Source organism: Bos grunniens, chromosome 9 (assembly GCF_055505025.1).
Source record: "Bos grunniens cultivar Pamir isolate PY7600 chromosome 9, Bosgru_T2T1.0, whole genome shotgun sequence".
Taxonomy (NCBI): Eukaryota; Metazoa; Chordata; class Mammalia; order Artiodactyla; family Bovidae; genus Bos; species Bos grunniens.
In genome coordinates this window covers 8,326,748-8,347,232 of record NC_141173.1, presented here as the reverse complement: position 1 = coordinate 8,347,232, position 20,485 = coordinate 8,326,748, and the positions used below count along the sequence as shown (strand labels likewise).

Sequence of the window (20,485 nt, the reverse complement as noted above, 5' to 3'; positions counted from 1 at the left end):
GTTCAGTGAACACAAGTGCAGAGACGATAACTACACGTGTGAGAGCCCCCCTTTCTTCACCAGCAGTGACAATGCACACAAGCCCTGGGCCAGCCTCTCCACCTCCTTCTCACTTTGCCTTATGGTTACTGTGCGTGCAATCTTAGCACAAGCACACAAACTCACACATATAGTTTATGTGTGAATCTTTAGGTGTCTCTAATATCCTTCTTTCATGTTTATCTTGGCACATTTCATCTTTGAAACATGCCAGTTCTGGAAATGCTGAAGAACCCTAGAAAAAAAAAAATGCTAACTTAAAGACTTTTTATCTGTAAGAGTGGTGGTCTAACTTCTGAAATCAATTTCTTCGTTTAATATCCAAATCATAGAATTCATAGCCAAAATACATCTAGGGATCATAACAGAGGCATAAGAGCTATCTTGTCGATTTTCAGTTAATTCTTCTCTCCCTCTCCCTCTTATGCGGGCAGTTTGTCTTTGGGCAGGACTATTTTTAAACCTCTATGTTTTCCCTCTGCCTACATGGTCCACTATGCCTCAACTAGCTATCATATATTAACTGTGTATTAACTTAAATTAAAATTCAGTTATTAGGTTACACTAATCACATGGCAACTACTCAACAGCCACTTGGGCCTATGAATTTGAAGCACATACAAAGAATACTGTCCAACATCACAGAGAGACAGAAGCACTGAATGACACCAAGGACAGGGACTCAGACACAAACTAAGGCAGGAATGGGAAAAGGCGTTAAGTCTGTGTTATCTTTGCTGCCATAATAAATTTATTTTCCAACTATTTCTTCATTCTTTTCACCAATTATTTTATACAGACTGTGTCTATGCTCAGTGGCTCAGTCATGTCTGACTCTTTCACTCCCCATGGACTGTAGCCCTCCAGCCTCCTCTGCCCATGGATTATCCCAATAAGAATACTGGAGTGGGTTGTCATTTCCTCCTCCAGGGGATCTTCGCAACCCAGGGATCAAACTCACGTCTCCTGTGGCTCCTGCATTAGCAGGCAAGATTCTTTACCATTAAACCACCTGGGAAACCCTTTATACAGCTCACAGGATAGCAAATTTCTACAAAACATTCTCTTAAACACTAATACATAATTAGTATTCTGTATTATATACAAATACAGCACATATTCTTGCTCTGGGTTTGCCAAACTCTAAGAAACCATGTAGTAACTACCTGACTTTGAGGACCACTGGCCCCTGTTGATACTACTCAGCTCTACTGTCTTAAATGATGTGCCATCAAATGGGCACAGCTATGTTCCCAAAGAAAGGCAATGCCCAAGAATGCTCAAACTACAGCACAATTGCACTCATCTCACACGCTAGTAAAGAGATGCTTAAAATTCTCCAATCCAGGCTTCAGAAATACGTGAACTGTGAACTTACAGATGTTCAAGCTGGTTTTAGAAAAGGCAGAGGAACCAGAGATCAAATTGCCAACATCTGCTGGATCATGGAAAAAGCAAGAGAGTTCCAGAAAAACATCTATTTCTGCTTTATTGACTATGCCAAAGCCGTTGACTGTGTGGATCACAATAAACTGTGGAAAATTCTGAAAGAGATGGGAATACCAGACCACCTGACCTGCCTCTTGAGAAACCTATATGCAGGTCAGGAAGCAACAGTTAGAACTGGACATGGAACAACAGACTGGTTCCAACTAGGAAAAGGAGAATGTCAAGGCTGTATATTGTCACATTGCTTATTTAACTTATATGCAGAGTACACCATGAGAAACGCTGGGCTGGAAGAAGCACAAGCTGGAATCAAGATTGCTGGGAGAAATATCAGTAACTTCAGATATGCAGATGACACTACCCTTCTGGCAGAAAGTGAAGAGGAAGTAAAAAGCCATTTGATGAAAGTGAAAGAGGAGAGTGAAAAATTGCCTTAAAGCTCAACATTCAGAAAACGAAGATCATGGCATCTGGTCCCATCACTTCACGGCAAATAGATAGGGAAACAGTGGAAACAGTGTCAGACTTTAATTTTGGGGTTCCAAAATCACTGCAGATGGTAACTGCAGCCATGAAATTAAAAGACGCTTACTCCTTGGAAGGAAAGTTATGACCAACCTAGATAGCATATTCAAAAGCAGAGACATTACTTTGCCAACAAAGGTATGTCTAGTCAATGCTATGGTTTTTGCAGTGGTCATGTATGGATGTGAGAGTTGGACTCTGAAGAAAGCTGAGCACCGAAGAATTGATGCTTTTGAAGTGTGGTGTTGGAGAAGACTCTTGAGAGTCCCTTGGACTGCAAGGAGATCCAACCAGTCCATTCTAAAGGAGATCAGTCCTGGGTGTTCATTGGAAGGACTGATGCTGAAGCTGAAACTCCAATACTTTAGCCACCTCATGCGAAGAGTTGACTCACTGGAAAAGACCCTGATGCTGGGAGGGATAGGGGGCAGGAGGAGAAGGGGACAATAGAGGATGAGATGGCTGGATGGCATCACCGACTTGATGGACATGAGTTTGAATGAAATCCGGGAGTTGGTGATGGACAGGGAGGCCTGGCATGCTGGAATTCATGGGGTCACAAAGAGTCAGACACGACTGAGTGACTGAACTGAACTCAACTGATGTTCTCATAAAATATAATTTATAAACCAGGCATGGGCTAGATTGCCCACAGACCACATTTTCCCAACTCTGACTCTAGTTGATGGATAAGCACTTACATAATAGGTATACAATTCTATATAGATGTAAGATACACTGTGGTAAATGCTACTGCATGTTCAGTATCTTTAGGAAACTTAGAGTTGAGAGACAAATTTTGATTGAATGAACTGGAGATTTCCCAGAGGAGGGGAGATACAAAATGGTCTTGAAAGATGAACATGAGCTCAGTGAGTAAATATGAAGAGAAGGGGATTTCAGGAGGAGGAAACAACTTGCAGAAAGGCTTAACAGCACAGGACTTGCTCAATGAGTTGGCGGCAGATCACTGTAACTGGAGCTGACAGAGGCACTGGGACACATACTAGTAGGAGGCCATCAGGCTGTCTAAGACTATTCCAGGACGTTCTTTCCTAGCATCAACAGGAAGCAGGATTTCTCTAAGTGGTCTATGGCTCAGCTGCATCATCTCTGTTGTTTATTAAAGTTTATAGTCGTGGCCCCAAGCCCCCAAAATGTCAATTTAGTGGATTTGTAGTGCTGCTTAGAAAGTTCTATTCTGAGCAAGCACTGCTGATTCTGAGACACATTTTTTACATGTGAGAACCACTGACATACATGGTTAGTTAAAATATCTTTAACTGCAATTCCTAAATCATTTAACACAGGCTGAACAATTTTAACATTTTACATGGGCTGAACATTGAAAACAAGCTGAAGAGTCTTAGAATTATTATTGAGCTTGTTTTCAGCCTTCATCCTCCCTTCAATGAAAGTCAGTTTACTCTTCACTGTTTAAAGGAGTTTCAAGAAGTCTCTCCTCAAGCTAACTCATTTCAATTCACTGCATGAGCCTGTGTGTACTATATCACTCCACTCTACAGATGAATTTTTATAGTTTAGCTATTCCCTGTTCCAGGTTTCAGTTTTCTGAACTGAAATAACTCCTTAAAATGACTCTCACTTGCATCCCTTACTCACATGTTCTTGATCAACTGATTTGTCCAACGGAATTTTTCCATAAAACATTCTTGGAGTTTATTGTACACGACACAACATTACTGGAGTTTATCGTACATGGCAGAAATACACTATGCTTTTTATTAATTCACAAAATCATAAGAAAAATACAGTTGAACTCCATAGCTTCATTAAAGATAGCTAGTGATGTGAAGACCTCTCTAATCAATAAAAATCCATCAAATCCTTTAAAAAAAGAACAACTTCTTCCGGCCATCTCTTGGTACAAAAGCTCTCTTGGACCTAGGTATCTTCCAAGTAGAATCACTTTGCTGTAAAAGCATCACCTTGCTTATCTACATTAAAACTCGTTTTATCTTACCCACTCAGGAAAACTTTCTATAAAATAAATTCATTTTAATCATTTTGAACATTTAAGACATTTATAGACCAAAATTTGTTATGATGGTGTAGCATTCTAAAATCTATCATTTTTAAGGCAAAGGCTTTCATTTGAATTGGAGAAACTAACATCTGCAACCGGGGCTCTAAATTTGAAATTATTATGAACTACAGTGAATTATGTATAAATCTATTGCTATAAGGACCTTCTTAGGAGCTATGCATACTTAACATTTAAAACTGTTGATACAGCAGAATTAAGAACTTTCCTTAAAGATGGTCCTTTATTGAAAGGCTGTTCAGGCAAATTGAAGCATTTATAAATATGTTCTAAAACACAGTGGCACTTTTTAAAAAAGAAGGTCCTTTCAAACAAAACATTCATGGGGAGAACTTGAAAACTGCTGAATATCCCACATAGAGAGATAAGCACCTAAGTGAGATGTGAATAAAGCCTATCACCAGGTCTCTTCATGGAAATAAAGAACATGAGAAAATTAATCCTATAATAAAGAAAAACATTTGAATCTTAAGTTTACAGGCTCAGAGAAAGTAAATCACTTCCAAAAGTCAGAGCTTATCTCTAGGAAACAGGAGGGAAAATTGTTTTGCTTAGATGCAGACTCTTCACAAACATCCCAAATAGTCTAGCGGACTCCCCAGCAAGAGTTAAAAGCAGGGATGAGCTTGAAAAAGTTTAACATCTGGTTCTCCTGGGAAGTGAGGAAGTAGGAAGCTTGGATTTGCAATGTCTGCCAATTTCTGTGGTATAAATATTCCTAGTGGGTGATTTCAAGCCACCAGTATGAGGTCACTGAAAGTGGAGTCAGGAAGAAATGCCAGCTCTGTGAGCTGGTACACAGTGGTTCCACTACACCTCTAGAAAAGAAACCAAGATTAAGCTGTGACACTAATTTTAGCATGTCCAAATGAATATGGAAAATGCAGTCTGCATTATAAGACCAGTAAAACATAGGTCCACAATTGAAGGGGATTTTTAATATCTCCGGGATTCTTTCATGAGCATGAACATACTAAGTCACTCAAGCAGTTGATCAAATAGAATAATATTTCAAATCTACTAGACTGTACTTACATATACAGTACTTTTTAATATATATATGTATACACACACACATATATGTGTGTGTGTGTATGAAAGTGAAAATCACTCAGTTGTGTCTGATTCTTTGTGACCCCATGGATTATACAGTCCATAGAATTCTCCAGGCCAGAATACTGGAGTGGGTAGCCTTTCCCTTCTCTAGGGGAATCTTCCCAACCAGGGATCAAACCCAGATCTCCCGCATTGCAGGTGGATTCTTTACCAGCTGAGCTACAAGGGAACCCTAAGAATACTAGAGTGGGTAGCCTATCCCTTCTCCAGGAGATCTTCCTGACCCAGGAATCAAACCAGGGTCTCCTGCATGGCAGGTAGATTCTTTACCAACTGAGCTATCAGGGAAGCCCTATGTGTATATGTACATGTATGAACTGTTCAGTTTTTTTTTGTTTGTTTGTTTTAGTTGCTAAGTCATATCCAACTTTTTGTGACCCCATGGACTGTAGCTTATCAGGATCCTCTGTCCATGGGATTTTTGGGGCAAGAATACTGGAGTGGGTTACCAATTCCTTCTCCATGTATATTAATACATATTATATATTCAAACAAAATAAACAATGAAAATTTACCCTACAGCTTAATGAAGCTTCCCTGGTAGGGTGGCTCAGATGGTAAACCATCTGCCTGCAATGCAGGAGACCTGGGCTTGATCCCTGGGTTGGGAAAATCCCCTAGAGAAGGAAATGGCAACCCACTCCAGTATTCTTGCCTGGAAAATTCCATGGACAGAGGAGCCTGGTAGGCTACAGTCCATGGGGTTGCAAAAAGTCGGACTCAACTGAGCAACTTCACTTTTCACTTTAATGGAAGCAGATGACTAGATTAACTCCAGGTGTTTCCAAGGCATTGTTATAGAAGAATGGTGGTATAGTCACTGGAAGAAGCACAGATTTTAAAATCAGAAAGACAAATTGGAATGCCCTAATTATCAATCATGATTTGTGTAACCCTGAACTCATTTGACCTAGTTGTACCTATGAGTTCCTGTATTTAATCTAGATAATGCCAATTCTGATGGGATTATGCTTGGCACTAAGAGCTCATAAAGGTATAATGCCTAAACTGTCAACAAGCCCCAAAAAACACACACATCAACACACACATTCCAGGAAAGAGTACTTAATCTCCACGTTGTCTACCATTAGTCATTTCTGCTTTTACTTCTGGATGCCTTAATATGTCAAACAGCTTCTTTTTTACAACACCTGAGTTCATTTGTTTTGTCAGATGTAGCCAATACTGTCCTATTAGAGACCAGTAGGAATAAAATGGCTGATTTATAGGATCCTGGTGAGATTTATCACTATACTCGTAAAGCGCTGAGGGAAATGCCTAAAATACGTTATACTAGGTGCCACACATTTACCAAAAACTTCCGTCCTTCCTTTATACATCTGGAAGGATTAGTGGCAGAAAGACTATGCATGAGAAAAGGCAGGGCCCTAGCATAGGTACACCACGTATTAGTCCCATGACCTTCTCCAGCCCCTCAGTTGTTAAATTATTTAATAGAATCCAGTATTATCGACTGCAAAATATGATTGTGAGAATTAAACAAGAAAAAGCAAGTGAAAAGGTCTTCAAAATTGTTGGTGCTTGATAAACATCAGTAAACTTACTTCTTCAAGGCCGCCCCTACATAGATGGGCACAGAAGCTGGATAAAAATACAGTCGGCTCAAGGATGTACTGTACAACACTGAGAATATAGCCAGTGTTGTGTAATAACTGCAAACGGAAAACAACCATTAAAGATAATAGAAAGGTTAAAAAAAGATTTTTAAAGAAAAATCAATGAAATTGCACACATATATATAACTAAACACACACAGAAATAAAAAACAATGAAAAGCAAACTTGGGATAAAAAATTCTGCAGAGCTACCAACTAGAGGCTTATAGAGACATTTACAATTCCTGGTAATTCATTCAAGTCTCTGATGCATTTCTATGCAGAGGATTTAAGGTTTATTAATATTAAAGCACATCCAATTATTTTATCAGTTTACAGCTTTGCCCTCCTACCTGCTCTTTGCCATGAAAGAAATAGCTTCAAGGTCTTGCATTTTTTTCATAAATAAATATCATTTATTTAACGTATAAGTTTAATGATAAAAATTTTGTGCACTTTGCTAATACACTTTGTATGCTTTAACTCATTTGATTCCTTACAATTTCAAATGTGACATGAGTCATATTAAGCTTATTAATATAACCAGATAATATTTTACATATTAACCTTATTTTGTAATTCCTGAGAACTTACTTTCCAAGGATTACATAGCTGGAACTGTCAAAGAAACAGAAAGGAATTCAGATCTAACTCCAAAGTCTATATATCTTCAAACACTGACTACAGTATAATAGAAAGCATTTTAAAATTCAAAAAACCAATGTTTTTATAGTTCCCCATGGCTTAGAAATAACTCATTGCTATTCCTCAGACATGCCATACATCAAACTATAAAATATATCTCCCATAAGCCTGCCATTTTATAGACTTTTCAGTATTTTCCCCTTTATCCTGATTGCATGTACATTTTAAATTGAAACACCCTCCAGACAATGTTTCAACATGCCAACTGTATTGTGGTACACTGAACATTCCATCAAGCTGGGTTTTCCTGTCTGATCATTATTTTTCATTGCTACTTTCCAGAATGTGTACGAGGGAAAATAAACAAAGGAACCTAAGTGTGGTTAGTGCACACCTGTGCATCACATCCCACAACCACCAACTGGTGATAAAACTTTTGTGTAAACACTGACAGCAGTGCCACATGACTTGGACAGAATGAAAAATACCATGTTTAATAAGTTTTAGACAAAAAGGTCTTTCCATAATTGAAATTCTATTTATTGTTTTGGATATAACCTCTCTTCTATCTTCTTGTCTTTTGGAATCAAAGAGAAAAGCTGCCTAGACTGCACTGATGAATGCTCAATTTTTTTGAAAATAATATACCATAAACAATAACTTTTTCAAATTCGAAGGACTGTATCAGAAATTAGAGCCTTAAGTATAGATTAAAACCACACAGGCACTCAAGTATTTTACAGATGTTCCCAAGCAACTGCTTACAGAATATAAATAAGAACAAAAGTACAAAATGTTTAGACTCTATGTAACCAAAGAATACTCTTTTAGACATCACTTAGCAAGTAGTTACTGCCCTACTAATGAGCAGAAATCATTCCATAATGTTCCTTCCACTGAAAACATATTATTCATATTTTCAATGTGTAATATATATTACATATCTCTGCAAATAATAATATAAAAGTTTTAATGCATTAAATGGATATAGACAAATTTTATTGGGATTAGAGACATGAATTTCAACTTTCTAGATGTAAAAACCCAATTTTAACTTCAATTTAGGTTAGATATGTGAATACCTAGACAGAAAGCAGTTGCCTTTGTTAGCCTTGGACTGTTCCAACTGTAGACGCCTGCTGGTAGCTTATAGCACAAGGGCCAAAAGCAGGCCATCTCTCAACAACAAGGCTGGCAATGGAAGACTCACAACGGGTAATGAAAGGAGAAGTCAAGTTGGCAAAGCAAATGCTAAAGTAGAGATGAGAAGTTTCTATTTGATCCAGAAAGCAACAGATAGTCAGAGACAGAGACACAAACACACACAAGGTGCAGAGATAGAAAGACAGGAAGGCAGAAACAGAGCAGTCACTCTGGACAAAATGCATGCAGGAGTCCATCTGGGAATGATCTGGTTATCATATAAAACATACCTAATAATTAAAAAACATGAACTCCCAGGGTACCCAGTGGAAAGGGAACTGGAATCTCCCAGGTATGAGGGCACAGTGTTTCAGGGGGAGAAGGTAGAACAGTATCTGGCTCTATGACCCAGAACAACATTCTCTGAATGATTTGTTCACAAAAATTGAAAACTGTGGAAAAGTGCCCAATCCATTTACCTCTGAGCCTTTCTGTTTCCATCAAGGTGTCGTTTTGTTATTGCTGTTCACACCACATGTTATCTATAATTAGACCGTAAAACTGAATTTGATTTGAAAGAAAAGGCTGAGAAGTACAAAGTATCTGCTGATTCAAAATATAACCTTCAGCTATTTTTGGTACAAGGTAGCCTTAATAATCCAAAAACAAGAACAATTAAAAAAAAATTCTGCCAGTGTTTGAAACCCAAAGGTATTTAAGTTCATACAATAACCAAAATCTATAAAGTTCCAAAACTAATTCATAAAAATTTTTTTCTCATTCTTCAGCAAAACCCATCAGTATTCAATAACATTTAATTTAAAAACATAAAAATTTTGAACTCTGGAAGTTAAAGCTGGCAAACTGCTTCCAAGGAAGAAAGCGGTATTTTTAACTATTATTAAGTGACTATTCCAAATAAGTGATTAAAGTTAAGACTCATTACTATCCATGTAAATCGGAAAAAGCAAAACCCATTCAACTAGTCTAAACAACCAAAATCACAATTTATTGAACTTCCATGTTTTTCTCTGTTTCTTCTTGTCTCTGTAGTTCTCCTTTTCCCCAAGTCCTTCTTCCTGTATTTCTACCTCTTTGTCTCTATCCATCCTCATTTTCACAATACTCTATTTCATGCCCTCTCATTTTTATCCCTATATTCCTTCTCCTCCTGAAATTCTGAGTCATGCACGGTACTAGTATTAAGAATATAGATTCCTAGTGATTTTGAACTGGTAAAATAGAATACGCCCCAGGCAAAAATTCACATTTGCATTCTAGTGTTAGAAGTAGAGCTATTAAAATGCAAAAAAAGTACGAGTTAAAAAATGAATTTTAAATAGTAACTACTGAAATGCCTGTGGTGAAGATCAAGACCAAAATTGCTAATATAGCTGTGCCCTTGAAACTGAGCAAGACCCTAAGAGGCCTTGCCGATGACAAATCTTTGAGTCCCTTTGCAGAAACGAAGACCCTAGCCCAGGTGGAGGTAGCTGATTACACGTTAACACTAAGCAGATAGGACTCCAGACTGTTTGAAACCAGAAACACCACCCTGTTACCTCATCACCAACCGACAAATTTATGATTACCAAAGAGTATAGCAGTGGGGGGAGGGGTAAATTAGGAGTTTGGCATGAATAAGTAACATTAATACACATAAAACAGGTAAACAACAAGGATCTACTGTAGAGCACAGGAAACTATATTCAGTATCTTATAATAACCTATAATGGAAAAGAATCTGGAAAAGATTTTATATATATATATTTATGTATCATATATATACATACCATATATATGTATTTATAACTAAATCATTTTGTTGTACACCTGAAATCAACACACTGTGAATTAACTCTAATTCAATTTAAAAAATTATAACTTTGAAGAAAGTCTAAGACCTGCAACGCTTGTCCCAAATCTTGCCATTAAAAACCCTTCCCTGAAACCCATTGGCGAGTTCAGGTCTACTGAGCAGTGTCTGTCCTTCTCCTTGCTTGGTGCCCTTCAATAGATGCTGTACTTTCCTTCCCCACAACTCCATGTTATGCCTTGCTACACAGCCAATGAGCAGATCCAAGTTTAATTCAGTAACACTAGTCACCAGAAATTGCTACCTCTTTAAAACCTTTAAAAAAAATTTTTTTTTTAACCTCTGCTGAACTTGACAAGTTGCAAAATAATGATACTCCACATATAAATTAAGCCTCTGTTCGACTTCTATTTCATAAAAAATCTTGTGCACTTAGAAAGTCAATGAATGTATTAAAAATATTTTGGCCTCAATTATTTTTGAAAGTCTAATTCATACTTTTAAAGGACATTTACCCCGGAGTTATTTTTTTTGTTTCCATAGCATAATAGTTATGCCAAGGACAGACAAAATCTTTATGATATAGTCACATTAAAGTTATTAATAAATTGGAAGACTGGGATAGACATATACACACTACTATATATAAAACAGATAACAAATAAGAAGCTCCTGTATAGCACAGGGAACTCTATGCAATACTCTGTAATGGCCTACATGGGAAAAGAAGGTAGAAAAAAAGTGGATGTATGTATATGTATAACTGACTCACTTTGCTGTACAGCAGAAACTAATACAACAGTACAAATAAATTATATTTCAATTATAAAAAACTACACCTTTCCAAACTAATGTATTATTGTAAGTCAACTACACTTACATAAAGAAAAATAAAAATTAACAAAACAAACAAAAAATATGCCTTCTCAACAAATCACGTTTCCCTTAAAAGCCACTCCTTCCAACTCTATCTCATTAAGTAAGGTATTTTCCCAGCATTTAGTTCACCACGAAAAAAGAACATTCGTGCTAATAAGGGACAAGAAGCATGCTTCTTAGGGTGATGTCATGATGATATATATATGCGCAGATATAAGTTGGATGGTGACTAGGGCCATGGTTGTGAACTAATCAGAAAGGCTGCAGAGAATGAAAGCAGCAGTGGGCCACAAGCACTCTGGACAGGAAGGGTTAACAGCTGACCCAACAGCCAGGTCAGCCTCATTCTGCTGGAGCCAAAATCTCATTGGCTTTGCTACACTGGCTGAGCCCCAGATAAAAACCAGAGGCTGGCAGAGGCACCAGTGCAGGAAGTCAGTCGTGGGGAATAGTAGAAAGCGCACTTAGCTCTTATTTCAATTTGAATTAAGACTTCAGAGGGTATGCATCTCTATGATACTCATTATTTACTAATTTTGTAAATTCTGTTTGCTTTCCTATGAACTAACCATAAAAACTCATGTAAAATAAAAATCATCTTGTGTTGTTTATAAAAAAAACTGCCTGGTGAAAGAGGGATTTGAAATTATAAACAGTTTACCAATCTTCTGGAGGGGAAAGGAGTCCAAGACAAAGAAAACGCTTGAACAGGTGTAAAAGAAGGAGACAGAAATGCAAGCAGTTCACAGCCTTGGTGGAAGGAAGGAAACAAGGCCCTGAGTTATGGATCTGGGATCTGGAAAGATAATGATCATATCAACTGTCTTCATTCACAAAGATGAAGAGACCTGGCCTGGGTGGGAAACAAAGAATATACAGCTACAGATGGAGAATCCTGGGGTTAATTCACAGCAGTGTGAGGGGTCAGAATGGAGAGCAGGAAAGACAACAGTGAACTTTCTCACCAAAGTCTTTCGTTTATTTCAAGAAATGGAAGGGAAGGAGGAAAGACAAGGAGGTCCCAGAAAGCAAACTACTGCAGGAGACTGGGGTGAGGCCTCTGCTGCTGCTGCTAAGTCACTTCAGTCGTGTCCGACTCTGTGTGACCCCATGGACAGCAGCCCACCAGGCTCCCCCATCCCTGGGATTCTCCAGGCAAGAACACTGGAGTGGGTTGCCATTTCCTTCTCCAATGCATGAAAGTGAAAAGTGAAAGTGAAGTCGCTCAGTCATGTCTGACTCTTAGCGACCCCATGGACTGCAGCCTACCAGGCTCCTCCGTCCATGGGATTTTCCAGGCAAGAGCACTGGAGTGAGGCGTCATTGCCTTCTCCTGGGGTGAGGCCTCAGGAAGATTTAAAACGATCAGTGCACACATCTGGGAGTTCAATTTCCACGAAGTGCAGCCAGCTGAACCTAAGGTAGGGGAGGGATGGGAAGCCTGCCGGCAGAGCCATCCCCTAATCTAAGGCTCTGAAAGGAAGGTGGAAGCCAGGGATGCCCTCTGATCATTAGCAGCTCCTGTAAAACAATGGCCTACAACGGGAGTCCCCAGCCCCTGCTGGGGCCTGTCAGGAACTGGGCCACCGCAGAGGTGTGAGGGTGAGAAGCTTCACCTGCACATACAGTTGCTCACCAACTCTTGCATTACCGCCTGAGGTCCGCCTTCTGTCAGATCAATGGAGGCATTAGATTCTCCTAGTAGTGTGAACCCCTACTGTGAACCACACAGGCACGTGAGGGATCTAGGTGGTGCACTCCTTATGAGACTATAATCCCTGATGATCTGAGGGGGTTGATGCTAGTGCCAGGCAACGGCTGCAAACACAGATCATTAGCACAATATTGTAATGTACTTGAATCATCCCCAAAACATCCCACACCCCCAGTCCTTGGAAAAATTGCCTTCTAGGAAACCAGTCCCTGGTCCCAAAAAGGATGGGCACCGCTGGCCTCCGGGAAGATCCCTACTGACGCACCTTCAGGGGTAGGGCGGTGCACCAGCACTCTTCCCAGGCCAGCCCTTCAAATTTCTTGTGGCAGCAAGAAAGAAGATTCTGCCTTGAACTAGAAACATCGTAACAGTGGTGTACACGTGGGAAACAAAAGCTCCACTCTTCTTTAAACAAAAGGAAAAGCACATCCACCACCAGGAGAAGAGCCAGATAAACCCAAATAACAGATGGCGCTAATCACTAGGATGCTACACTCAAAACAAACGGGAGTAACAAGAGCAGAGACTCAGAAGCACTCAGGATAAAAGGTGCTGCAGACAGAACAGGCAGGACGCAGTGAGCCAGGGGGCAAAAAAATGGAATCCACGAAGAGAATCGGGGAGAAGAAGGGCTTGCAGGGGATGAGGGTTCTCTGATTCTTCTGATAAGAGTGTAGGTTAAAGGTTACATTTGAAACACTTTTGAAAAAACACCACCTCCATCTTTGATTCTGCTGTCTCAGCATCCACCCGCCCCTGTCAGCTCAGGAAGATGGAGAAGTTGACAGCTGGAGTCCTGGAGCCAGGCTAGCTCTTTGCACATTTGCTGCAGGACATCAGGTAAGTGACTCCACCACCACTGGCCCTGGGTTCTTTGCTTAGAAAATACAGATAATAAGAATATCCCTTTTATGTGTTTTTTTGTGAGGACTGGGACGGTAAGCTTCCAAAGCATTAAGCACAGAGTCCATCACTCAGGAAGTATTCAGTAAGTGTTAATGTGTCAGTTATTTTTTACTATGGTTTTCATTATTACTAAGGTAAGATTTGAGATAATAGGGCATAAACAAGCATTAAAATAAGGGGCAGGAAGAACTAAGTGGTTTTTAGCTTCTTAGAAAACAAAGAGCATAATAATCTTCACCGAAAGGAAAACCGATTTACCAGAAGTGTTAATAGTTCTTTAAGAAAAATCACATATTTAGGTCACTTCTATAAACAGAAACTTCCGTTTGCCTATGTAGTCTGATATAAACAACATATCCAAGTTTAGTATTTTAATATAGGAGCTGTGTCCCTGATGAAAATGATATACCCCCTCCAAAATATCACACTATTTTGAGAAAATAGATGCTTTCTCCTTTTGGCATAGCCAACCACACACCCTCCAAGTCCATAGGCTGTGTACTCTCAGCCGAAATGCTGAGACCCATTTTAAACACTGAAAGTTTCTGCAGCTTGACAAAGCTAATAAAAAGCCTCCTGATTCTACCAACAAATTCATTAGTGAGAAAGCATGCACTTAGTATTCAAGTAACCTGATTGTTATGTAAAATTATTTTCTTAAATCTGATGCATATTTGCATGGGATGAAAGCAACATGTCATATAATTATTATAATTTTTGCAAAGTTAGATTAATTTAAAACAGTGTGATAGGGCTTCACACACATTTTGCCTCTTATAAAAGACATTAGAATACAATTAGTATGCAGTACTTCTACCTCAACTGGAAAAGAAAGGAATCACTGTGACCAATGGGAATGCGAGTCCCTATTAACAGGCAGACACAGCAGCGGGGCTAATGTGTTGGCATCTCATTTTGGATTTAATTATTGAAATAACATCTCATTTGCTTTAAGGTATTACAATGATCTCCTGTTTTAAATTGAAAAGTATTTCAGAATGAATGCGATTAATGAAGCAAAGGGTTCAAAATGTTCAGAGCAGTGAGCTTTAAAGCAGAACCACCTACATTTTAAACAAATCCCCACTCAAGGAGTGCCTGAGAAATGCATTTCCTTTCATTCCAGCCGCAGTGTATGTGCCCCTGAGTGAGGCAGAACAGTTTTTTCTTGCTGCTATTAAGTAAAAAAATTAGGTACAGATTGATAATAGGCACTGATATGAGCCAAGATCTTTTAAAAAAAAGCTCACTTTCAGAAGTTAACACACCAGTTATGAAACATTTGCTTAATTTTTTGTAAGATAAAACTATTTTAAAAATGAGAACAAGTGAAGCTTCAAATCTGACATTTATCAAGAGTCAGCCATTATCTTTTCTTTAGTTACTCTTGAAATAATTCAAAATATTTTTTAAAATATTCAGCACAGGTGTCAGTGGTTAAGATCTTTCAAAAGGCAGAACTCTTTCATTAGAAGTATCTTTAGTTTTTGTATTTTAAAAACTCACTGGGAGATGTTCCAGACTTCTGCTAATTTTACGGACTGTACGTGTCCATGAACGGAGCCCTTTAGAAATGTTGGTGGAATGTTTTTCTCTTAGGTGTGCACAACAGGCTAGTGCTCTTGAGGCAGACTGGGACCGGGGACTGGGGATACTGCAGTGCTCTACCTGGACAAAGTCTCCTGAGTCCACAGAACACAAAGAAACTAAAAGGGACTAAAAATAACTGTGCGCTTGTGCAGTCCCGGCAAATTATGGGCAACAAGATACAAAATAGTCCAAAAAGAAAAAAATCCGTCACTTCTGAAAAGCGGGGACAGAATCAGGGTATTGGGAGCGGAAGCAGGGTACTATGCATTTGTCTCTGCACTCACCACTGACCCCTGGAAACACTCCTACCCTCACCCTATAAGGAACCCACTCACCTCACCCTGGGGTGAAGGCAAGGGAACCTGCTACTCATTTTTACTGCCCTTCTGCTGGGTGGCTCAGATGGTAAAGAATCCACTTGCAATGCCGGAGGCCTGGGTTCAATCCCTGGGTTGGGAGGATACCCTGGAACATGGAATGGCTACCCACTCCAGTATTCTTGCCTGGAGAATTCCATGGACAGAGGAGCCAGGGGGCTACAGTCCTTGGGACAGCAAAGAGTCAGACACGACTGAGTGACTTTCGCTCACTGCTGCAGCGGGGGTCCCAATAAAAGCTTGCCTGAATTTCTTGTCTGGCCACTTAGCAACTTCTACTGACCGGGTGTGATCACTCTGACCAGGGTGCAAGTGGGGCTGGGGGTGGGGGTCAGAATAATTTCTTACAGATCGTAATATTGCTAGAATTCCTCCTAAAACCAACTCACCCAACTTTATTCTCCCATTTATTAGTTAATACAATTATAATGACTTGATAAATTTATTTTGAATAAGAACAAAGGTTATTTCTTAATAATTTATAAGTATAATTACTTACATGAAATTATATTTTAATCTTTAGCCTATTTGACTGGATTATATTAATTGAACATGTAAACTAGAAACAACTGATATAAGGGTAAATATAAACTCATTTTCAGAGTGTAGTTTTTTATAATAATAAATTATATATACCTGAATATCATCCCTTATAAACATACACACACATATACATACATATACATGTATGCATAAATACACAAATGATTTTACTTCACATTAACAGAAAAATATTTAACCAAAGGAGTTTCTTAAGGCATTTGGATATACAATACAGATGCAATGCTAGAAGAAAAATATCTACAGAGCACAATTAATCCAAAAAGATGTAATTTAAACTCTATTTCAGCTTTGTTTCAAGGCTAATGTCAATATAATCCATCAGATGATCAGTTCAAATAGCCTATATAGAAACAAAAAGAGACCTTTATTTGTTTACAGTTATTGTCAGCAAAATCCTTTATTCAAAACAAGCTTAATTATAACTGAATTACTTATGGGTGGATCTATAACAACATGTATGCATTAAAATAATTACATATCTGTGGAATAATAATAATATCAAATAAATATTCATTACATCCCAGGACTTGTCCTCAGAACTTGTATATCTTATCTTATTCCATGACAAACAACATTGTTACCCGTATTTTCAAAGATGTGGAAATAAGCCCACAGAGATGTTAAGTAACTTGCTGAAGGTCACAGAGGTAGTAAGTGGCAGATCCAGGATGTGAACACCCCAAGCCTGGCTCAGAGCACCATCCAAAAGCCCCAGCCACACAGACAGACATCTATTCTGTACACACACAGAGCCCCTGCCTTGTTCACAATCAGCATCTCTTTCTCATGGGCTAGGTAAAGCAAAAGTTTAAATTCACCAAATTAAATTGTTTTTCTGCGTTCACCACACTGCCGTATCTTTAACTTCAGCCCATTCTTGATATTTTTGAAGTATGTGGTAACTCTCCAATCAGAGGAAAGTTCAAAGTTTAGAAGCTCAGAGATTCAAAATATGCCTATGCTCAGAACACCAAGAACTAGGAAATTATAGTGACTTATGCTAAGTGAGAGTTGGACTATAAAGAAAGCTGAGCACCAGAGAATTGATGCTTTTGAACTGTGGTGTTGGAGAAGACCCTTGAGAGTCCCTTGGACTGCAAGGAGATCCAACCAGTCCATCCTAAAGCAGATCAGTCCTGGGTGTTCATTGGAAGGACTGATGTTGAAGCTGAAACTCCAATACTTTGGCTACCTGATGCAAAGAGCTGACTCATTTGAAAAGACCCTGATGCTGGTAAAGACTGAAGGCAGGAGGAGAAAGGGACGACAGAGGATGAAATGGCTAGATAGCATCACCGACTCAATGGACATGGGTTTGAGTGAACTCCGGGAGTTGGTAATGGACAGGGAGGCCTGGCGTGCTGCAGTCCATGGGGTCGCAAAGAGTCGGACACGACTGAGAGACTGAACTGAACTGATGCTAAGTGTCTTATATATTTTCTTTCTTTCAACCTTTCAATTACAAATTAGGTCTTACTGTTCACATTTTATTGACAAGAAAATAGCTTTCAAGGCAATGAACAATCTGTCTAAAGGCATCAGCCAGTCAGAGTATGCCTGATCCGTCACCACAAACCTCTCCAGTCTCCTGTGTCCTCCTCTCCTTGGCTTTCACTCCAGAGAATGACCTCTATGCCTGGGCTTCCTCGCTGCCTGGCCTCCTGTTGGGTTGGCCAACTAGGGTTATCTACTCTCCACTCCCCAATCTCCCATCCTTACTGGGCCAGAATTCTGGCAGTGGTTGCCTCCTATAAGCCCCAGCTTCCTGCAATGACCTTCCCTCTGCCTCTCAGGTCTGCAGATGGTAACAGCCTCCCTTCGGCCAGATGCCTCCAAAACCTCAACTAGACCTCGACTTTTAGACTTCCACGTCCATATCTGTGTTGTCCATTGTAGCAAAGATTCTGCTAAGTCACTTTACGGAGAATTTCCCATCCTCAGTATCTGATCACCTCGATATCTGACCAAGTTCCTCATTCTTAGATCCCCTAGGTGATACCTGATCACTCAAGCCCACCTTCAGGAAAAATCTTGTTGGGTCAGTTGAGCCAAACATTCCCCTTCCTCCACTTAGTAATATTACATCAACTGACCCCACCCTGGTCAATAAATCCCCATTGTCCATGCTGCATTCAGAGTTAAATCCAGCTTTGTTCTGAGGACCCTCTTCCTCTATTTCAACAGTTCCTGAATAAAAGCTGGTTTTGCTGCCGTAAGTATTGTCCAGTTTTTTTCCCTTTTAATACTAGTTTAGTCCCTGAGTGAGCACTTCCCATCTCAGGTTGGTCAACTCAACCCTTTCCACCTCTAAATGACCCCTTCCTTAAACTTTCTTCCATGAAAACTTCACGTATGCATCTGCTTCCTGGAAGACTCAGAGAGACGTAGAGTCATATACCCAGACTCCACCATGGCTCTTCAAATAAACACACACGTTATGCAGAAAGAAAGAGGAAGACCCTGATACTAGTTTTCTCTCTTTCGAGACCACTGCAATGCTGCTTGACATCAAAATGACCCTGGAGAAGAGGGAGGCTTCAGAGGGTAAGTCAGCCCTCTGGAACACGAGAGGGCATTCCAAGTCACTGAGCACTTACTGTGTTCAGAGGGCTGGAAACAGTGACCAATGAGCCATGCATAAAACAATACCTGCCCAAATCGGGCTTAGGTTCTAGTGCAGAAAATACAGGAGTCAACATGGTAGTAAGCACTACAGGGTGCTTACTTGGGAGAAAAAAAAAAAAAAAACATAAATGAGCCACGGTTTCCTTCAAGGACAAGGAGACAGACCAAGAAAAAGTGACTCTAAGCTGGTACCACAGAACAAAGCAAGCACATTCCAGATAAAGGGAGCCAGAGATCCATGATCTGGTCCAGCCATAACATTTCAAAAATATAGCCCAGTAACTATTTTTAAATGTATTTGTGATCTCAAAAATAATTTCCAGTACTGATAAATACATGTAAAAGATATTCTGTGATATCATTAAATTACTAAGAAGATGTTACAACTTTCAGTGACTGGTTTTTATTTTTTTCATTTAAATTCAAGACAAAAGTATACTTCTTGTTACGAGTATAGGATTTTATTTTTTAATGGAATTTAAAACTTTCACTTTTAAAAGGAGCCCTTTGCCACAAAGGGAGGCTTCTACACGGCAAAATATTTTTACCAAATCAAAGCATAAATATATACAGTTGAGGACTGTCAATTAACTGAACATTCTGAGACTTTGGTTGTTTGCTTCTTTGTTATCTAAAGCAAACCTATATACTCTGCTTCTCTATCTGGACTGCCCTTGAAGAGAAAGAATTTTGGTTCTCATGAATTTAGCCAAGATGCAAAAATGTCAGATCATTGTGAGATGGGTCTATAAACTGTGACCTCAATAGACTTATATAATCTAAAAATTATTGATGGAAATATTTTCTAAAAAGACTGAAAAGCTTTAAAGTAGGTGAATTCAAATTTGGTTCTGTTAAAAATAGCTGCTTCGTAGAGCATGCTGTTCTCATCTTAACTTTTAATGAACTCTTGAAAGCTCACTTGAGAATGATAATCAGGTTAACATTATTCTCTAAATGCCCCAAATTTAAAAACAGAGCAAAATTTTTACAACAACAAAGATATATGATACATGAGGTTAATAAGCCGTGATACTTGATGCCATACTTACCTCAGTATTCCAGGGGTATATTTCTTATATTTTATTTAAAAAAAAATTTGGGACTACCTGTAAATTAAATGCAGACAAACAGAAAACAGTATGGCAAGCCCTCAAAAAATTAAACAGAACTACAATTTTCCTCTAATTTTTAAACTGTCTGTAGTGTGTGCTCATCACCTTCATTTTTATATCTTAATTTTTTCTGACTATAAAACTAATACATTGTAAAATGTACCACATGTATATTATAAAATATTTCAAGAATTCAAGCAACTATAAAACATTTCATTTAGAAAACTGAGGACTGGTATTTTAAAACTTAAAAAAAAAAAAAAAAACAAAGCTACCTTACGATCCAGCAATACCACTTCTG

General features: G+C 38.9%; 1 protein-coding gene and 1 long non-coding RNA gene across 4 annotated transcripts in view; one reads left to right on the top strand and one right to left on the bottom strand.

The window, feature by feature from the left end:
• The window catches only part of ADGRB3 (adhesion G protein-coupled receptor B3), an 888,911-nt gene that overhangs the window by 786,150 nt on the left and 82,276 nt on the right, over positions 1-20,485 (bottom strand). The gene's annotated exons all lie outside the window — the stretch shown is intronic.
• On the top strand, positions 13,457-18,958 carry LOC147365552 (uncharacterized). The gene is made up of 2 exons (XR_015132280.1): positions 13,457-13,847; positions 18,817-18,958. It is a non-coding gene; the product is annotated as an uncharacterized LOC147365552 (long non-coding RNA).